At 47.0% G+C, this 6,341-nt stretch overlaps 1 protein-coding gene across 2 annotated transcripts in view; it reads right to left on the reverse strand.

Annotated features, from left to right (window-relative positions):
• Nucleotides 1–3,376, reverse strand: part of Wdr72 (WD repeat domain 72) — a 176,242-nt gene extending 172,866 nt beyond the window's left edge. For both annotated transcript variants that reach the window (XM_060384761.1, XM_060384760.1), the window contains exon 1: nt 2,995–3,376. The gene's annotated coding sequence lies outside the window, so the exon portion shown is untranslated. The remainder of the gene's footprint in view (nt 1–2,994) is intronic.
• Nucleotides 3,377–6,341: the final 2,965 nt, after the last annotated feature.

Raw genomic sequence — 6,341 nt, forward strand, 5'->3', positions numbered from 1 at the left:
CTATGATCCTCTGGAAGAGCAGTAAGTATTCTTGACCACTGAGCTGCCTCTCCAGTCAGCCGTGCTCTGCTTGTATGATGTGCAGAGGAATCATGAGTCCTGGCCTGATGGAAACACAGTTCAGTGTTTCCCTGTGTCTAATCAAGGCGAGGGTCGTAGGGCAGGACACCAATTGAGGACACCCCACAGGAAAGCGCCGGGGACACAGCTTAGTCTTCCTACACCTCCAGGAAGGAAATACCCTGAAAGGAAGGATTCAAAAGCAGAGAGACTCCCCATGTTAGTTTTGAGGACAGCAAAGCCCAGAGGTGAAATAACTTGGCAAGGTCTACCTGGAGTCAACAGAGAAAATGCTCGGAAGGAAGGCCAAGGAGTTTGTGTTCACTCCAAACAAGCATGAAGGGCTTTGAGACTCGCCTGCCTGTTCTCCATCTTCCCTACACAGGTCGGTGGGTGAATATTCACCCTAAGAATGCAACTCTGAGGTGTGCGCCCAGAGCAAAGGGCAGATGGAGGAAATACCTGCGGCTGCGCGCTCTGATGTGGCATAAAGCCCACTGAGCTCACACGTGCTCTCTGGTCTCACAGCTCACGTCTAGGCAACTCATTCGGCAACAGGCTCAATATATTCTTCATCCTGTACTTGTTTAAATGTTGGACACCTACGTGTAGGACTTGATATTTATTTCGGGATAAACCGTATCTCAATAAAAGAAAAAAATGGTAATAGAAGAATTAGGAGTTCAAGGTCACCCTCAGCAACCAAGAGAATTTGAGGTTAGTCTGGGCTGCAGGAGACTTTGTGTGAAACCAAAAAATCACGAAGAATTTAAAAAAAAAATCATAGGAAAATGGACATTGAAGAAAGTGTTGCTCTTTGTTGAATGACCACTGACCACAGGCCCTGTACAGTTCATGTTTCATACCTCTTCAGTAATCTGCACAACACTCTAGTGGATTATCCTCTGAGGTAGGACAAAATGAGACATGAAGAGAAAAAGTGATTTGTCTAAGGTCTCCTCAGTCCTGAAACCCATGGCCTTAGTCAACTGTCAAGATGTCCAGCGTGCCAAAATACCTTCTGGAACCTGGAGGAAAGTCCACAGTCCAAATTCTGCAGAGCAATGCTCCCCAGCCCTGGACACAAGCATCAGTACGCTAAGAATTCAAATGCTCTTCCAGAGAAGTCCTTACTCTGAAACTTAAGAGAGAACACAAACACACACACAATCACACTCACACACAAGTTAAGGACTTTTGGAGACCTCAAAATCAATATAGAAAAGGGCTCAGTGGGTCTTCAAGATTGATCTGTATCTAGAACTTGGAACACAGTTCAACTCTTTCCGCCAAGTTCCCGCCGTAACCTCTGGCCTCTGATTCTGCCTAGTGGAGAGCAGGGTCCAGAAATCTTAATAACCAGTAAAAAAATAACCACATCTTAAAAAAAAAAAAAAATGATCCAGAGAAGTCCCACCTACAATGTGCTGACAGAGTGGTTACAGGGGCTGCCACTATGAGTGATTGATTGTAAACACTATTATTATTATTATTATTATTATTATTATTATCAGAAATAAGCAAATTTATCAAGCTGTTAGTATTCCTGACTGCAACAGCTTTGAAACCCTGGGATGTCCTGATACCAATACTTTCAAAGGTGCCTCACAATATCTTAGAGCTTAAACACACTCTTTCTCAGGGAGACTCTGGCAAGAGAATCCCCAATTTCCCTTGGAGAGAGACAGTGCAATCTGCTCTACATATTGCTAAGCACAGCAGCTGACATTATCTTGAGAAAGAAGTTCCATTGTCAAATATCTGTTTCCCAGAGAAGCAGCAGTACTGGACACCACACAGAAGATGAATTTGCGTGGTTTTCAATATCAGTCCCCTTTTACAGTGTCACATGGAAGATGACTTCACTTCTTTCTTAGTGTCTTCTTGAGTGCACTTTTGGAGGCTATTAGTATTGAAGGAACTAAATGAAATGAAGGAACAAGTGATGAAGAAGGAAAGAGCGAAAGAGCGAAAGAGAGAAAGAGAGAAAGAAAGAAAGAAAGAAAGAAAGGAAGGAAGGAAGGAAGGAAGAAAGAAAGAAAGAAAGAAAGAAAGAAAGAAAGAAAGAAAGAAAGAAAGAAAGAAAGAAAGAAAGAAAGAAAGAAAGAAAGAAAGAAAGACACAGCTCCAAGTATCCATAAGCACTTGCTAAGGAAAAGAGCTCACTTTTTTCCCCCAGTGTGCTTGAAATTCCTGGAAGGTGGGAGGAGGGCCTCACCTCGCCAGCCGCCAGCCCCCACCCCTCGATGAGGAACTGACAACAGTGATGACTTCAGGGCCAGGGAGGGGCAGTTTTAAGGGTGTGGTTCCTGCTAGAGAGACCGCGCTTCAGTGGGGGAGCCCACACAGGCCTATGTGGACGGCGCAAATTGGACTTTGTGGATTATTACCAAACCAAAACCAAACCTGAAGTAGGGAAGGGGGAGTGCCGCGGTAGAGTGGATTTGGGTGACGTCAGGGTAAGGGGTGGTAGGGAATGTGATCCAAATACATTGTATGTATATATAACATTTCCAAAGAATTAATAAAAATATTGTGTAGGGGGAAAAATTTCAACTTAAAGGTGGGGGAAAAAAGTTAAGGAAGGTAGAGAAAGAGAAAACCCTACATGTGAACGGGGAAGGGGCAGAGGCCAGACAGAAAGGGAGATGAAGGATTCTAATATTTGCATCAGTTGAAAAAGTGTCCAAGAGCTGACCTTGAACTCCTAGGACAGGCGACCTCCAGGAGGAGGAAGAAAGAATTCAAGGCAGAGCCAGGCTCTGTGCAGACCATTGTTAATTGTACACAAATGAGCTGAAGGCAGCTAGGGCTGCTGGGCAGGAGCCACTGCCCGGGAGGGAGTCTTGCGAGTAGGTAACTTTACCCAGTTTTCTTAAAACAGGCATCCCCTGCCGCCCCTTAGGCTTCAGCCGCTCCGCAGTCCGAACTTACAAGAGACCGGAGTCTTGATTGAGCAGGTCTTCCTTAGGGCTGTGTTGGCCAGCCCGTGGGGAGCAGGAGCTTTCTTTCCTCAGTCCTGTGTCTGCTTTCAGTGGTCACCGGCAACAGCAGCTCACCTCCACTGGGTCCTTCCCCCTGCTGCTGAGGTAGTCGGCAAGTCCTATAACCGAACCAAAACAAACCAAACCAAAACAAACCAACCGAAACAGACAAAAAACCCTGCAAGTCTCCCAATGTATACAGGAACAGGTTCCCAGCAGAACCCAAGGTGGGGGCACGTGCGGCTGTCCCCAGCCCACCCCACGGATGCGCAGATTCCCAGAGAGGGAGGAGCTGGTGCCTTCCCCAGAGCTGAGCCAAACCCACAGGTGACAGGGCCGGGCAGGGAGTCCTCAGGTCGGATCCGCCTCCACCTGTCGGCCCCGCCCAGGTCGGCGCTGACCCGGCTAGCTCCGGTCCTGCCTGCTTCCCACCGCCCCCGCCCCAGCAGACTGGCCAGCAGCCGACCAAAGCCAGTCCTTCAAGGGACTCTGCAGTTGAAATCCAAGGGGCCCAGGTGCCAGAGCACCAAGAACTTTGATAAGGGGAGGGAGTTCCCCTGGAGAGGGCCTCCCGTGAGCCTGGAGAGCTGGTCTGCACTGTTTAGAATGCTGACCTGGTAAGTACGGGCCCAGAAGCCAGTGAAATGTCTGGTTTGGAGGCCTGTGCATTTATAATCCCAGTTCTGGGGAGCAGGCCAGTCCTTGACTCCAGCAGCCTGCCTGAATCCCTGTGCTCCAGGCTGTGAGAGACCCTGTCTCAAAAAGCAGGCTGGACGTCTTCTGAGGAACGCCTGCTGAGGTTGTTGTTGTCTAGTTTACACACACACACACACACACACACACACACACAAAGAGAGACAGAGACAGAGAAATCCAGTCTCCTAATTAGCACCCATTTGAGCCTTAACTATGAGGTGGTCAAGTACTTCCAGTGACTGAGTGGGTTGGAAAAATGGAAGGGGCACTCTGCTGTTCTCAGGTCACCCAGTTGTTTTTGCCCTTCAAACCATGAGGCCTCTGGATTAGGAGACCCCTGCAAAAAATGAGACAGAGGTTAGCACCTCCCTCCTCAATAATACCTGGCTTCTCAGGTGCTCAGGACATGATGTCTCACCCAGGAGGACTGACTCCAAGGCTGTTGATCTAGGAAAGGCCTTCCTGTTCCCACCTCTGCTCTTGGCTTCTCCATGCTTTACTAATTTCCTATTCTGGGTCAAACCGGAGCCTCACTTCCGCTCCCATGCAAAGCTGTCTCACTAGCCATTCACAGAATTCCTTCTTTTGTATCCTAAACAGTTACCACAGCTTATTGCCACTACCTTGACGCGGCCTCCTCTGCCAGGCTGTGGCCCTAGGTGGGACGTCGAGCCCTCAGCAGATACCTAAAATCTCGATGAAGGAAGCGGAGCTCGTAGCCAGTCACTGCCAAGGGCCCCAGCCTCCTGGCCCCAGAGCCATCACGAGTTCTTACCTCTAAGCATGCGTCCAAGTTAGGAAGTCCACATGTGCCTCATCCAGAGGCACATCTCCCTCAACCTCCTGGGCAGAGCTCTAGTTTTCACAGGGTCCCGGAGTGTGGGAACAACTCAGGACTTAGTTGCTGCAGTAAGAGATCTGCCATAGTAACTCAGTGTTTTACACACCACGGTGTCGTTGTTGGGTCTGACTCCATTATGTCCAGTGCTTGGGGCCACGAAGCTTTCAAAAGCAACAATGAATGGGGGCTGGTGAGAAAAAGGGTTTGGACTGAGGAAAGAATTGTAAAAATGTATCTAAAATACAGCTCTGTGAATTCTGTGCCACAAACCACAGATAAACAATGTTGTTTCTTTCTTTTATGGACAGCCATTTCAAGACTTCTCTTAATTCTCTGAGAAATAGTCACTTGGGTATGTTTTTAGTATTAATTACATTCAGCTACGTGTGTGTGTGTACATGCATACGTGTACATATAGAGGTCAGAGGATAACTTTCAGGAGTCAGTTTTCTCCACACACCCTATGGGTGCTGGAGACGGAAGTCAGATCGTCAGGACCGGCAGCAAGTACCTTTACCTGCTGAGCCATCTCACTGTCCCTAGTGTAAACTGATTTGTTAAGAGTCGGTGCATTCAAAGAAATATACAGAGTGGGAAGGAGAAAAATGTATTCCAAACTATGCCAACCAGAAATAGCCATCTTTACCTGCAAATACTGTAATGTTTCCTGCTTACCTCTTCGCAAAGACATCTTTCCACGTGCTGTGTCCTTTCTCTTCTTTCCATTGGAACGCTATAGGAAGGTTACTCTGCACCCAGGTTGTCTCTGTCATCCTCATCCTTCGTGGCTGCATAAAAGACTAACAATCTGATAGACTGTCGTATCACTGCTTTCTACTTGCAGGGTATTGACTTTAGGTTCTAGATAGAATATGTTGTGTTGGATGTTTTCTTAGAAGAGCTCTCCGCAACAGAATCAAGACGTCAAGGTGATCACCATTTGATGTGGTACTCTCTGTGTTTCTTTGGTGGCTTTGTGGAATTCTCCTGGGATTAAAAATGTTCCATAATATGGTATGATAAATGACTATTAACTGCCCCCACTGTGAGTTTTCTCGGCTCTGTAACACCTCCCTCAATAATATTTTTATTATTATTTGAAAATGTGTTCCTTTATGTGTATGGTTGTCTTGACTGCACATTTGTCTGTGTGCCACGTGTCTGTGCGCCACGTGTCTGTGCGCCACGTGTGTGTGCGTCACGTGTGTGTGGTGCCTGCAGACACCCCTGGGACTGGAGTTACAGACTTACATGAGCCGTCATGTGGGTGCCGGGAACTTAACGAAGTTCCTCCAAAAGAGCAACCGGTGCATTTAACTGCTGGTCCATCTCTCTAGCCTCAGGGATTGATTATTTTAAAGTTGAAATTGAATGCTAGAGGCCTTTTATGCTCCCTGTTTACCCCTTCAATATGCTCAAGCCTGTGTCTTTTTATTTTGAGAGCATGTATCAAGCATACAACCCTCTTCCCTCTTCCTCTTGAGATGTCAGGATCCATGTATGTGCCTCCGGGCATGTGTCTAAAGCACAGTCATGTTCTTTACAAAGATACCCCCTTCCTTCCATCCCACTTTATAAATGAGGTTTGCAAGATTGTAATGCTCTCTTTTATAATCCAATCATGCCTGAACTAAAGGGAGCACAGGACAGGATTTTATTTGCAGCCTAAGTACATTGCTTCACTGGTAAGACACTACCAGGGGTGAATTCTTGTCTTTGAACTCTGAAAGATTTATGCCAGGCACAATTAAATATATGGG

Source organism: Meriones unguiculatus, chromosome 6, assembly GCF_030254825.1.
Source record: "Meriones unguiculatus strain TT.TT164.6M chromosome 6, Bangor_MerUng_6.1, whole genome shotgun sequence".
Lineage (NCBI taxonomy): Eukaryota > Metazoa > Chordata > Mammalia > Rodentia > Muridae > Meriones > Meriones unguiculatus.